Here is a 632-nt window from a genome sequence, read left to right as displayed (position 1 = left end):
CACAGCTTAGAGGGAGCCTTGCTTGGGGGGAAGGTAGTGCGATATATAAGCGCTGAGGATCAGCCGATAAAAGTGTGAGGTGAGCCAGTTTGGTGTTAAGTGGTTAAGTGTGCGAACTCTAATCTGGGAGAACCGGGTTTGATTCCCCACTCCTCCACTTACAGCTGCTGGATGACCTTGGGCAAGCCAAAGTTCTGATAAGAGATGTTCTTGAAAAAGAGCAGTTTCTGTCAAGAGCTCTTTCAGCCCCACCTGCCTCACAGGGTGTCTGTTGTGGGGAGTGGGGAGGGGAAGGGGAAGGAGATTGTGAGCCACTCTGAGACTCCTTTGGGTAGTGAAGGGCGGGGTATAAATCCAATCTCTTCTTCTTCTTCTTTTACCTCACAGGGTGTCTGTTGTGGGGAGTGGAAGGGAAAGGAGTTTGTCATCCGCTCTGAGACTCCCTTGGGTGGTGAAGGGCGGGATATAAATCCAATCTCTTCTTCTTCTTTTTCCTCACAGGGTGTCTGTTGTGGGGAGGGGAAGGGAAAGGAGATTGTCAGCCGCTCTGAGACTCCTTTGGGTAGTGAAGGGCGGGGTAGAAATCCCATCTCTTCTTCTTTTACCTCACAAGGTGTCTGTTGTGGGGAGGG

The sequence above is a fragment of the Gekko japonicus genome, unplaced genomic scaffold, assembly GCF_001447785.1.
Source record: "Gekko japonicus isolate JY-2015 unplaced genomic scaffold, Gekko_japonicus_V1.1 scaffold4159, whole genome shotgun sequence".
NCBI lineage: Eukaryota > Metazoa > Chordata > Lepidosauria > Squamata > Gekkonidae > Gekko > Gekko japonicus.
Note: the sequence above shows the minus strand (reverse complement) of the source record.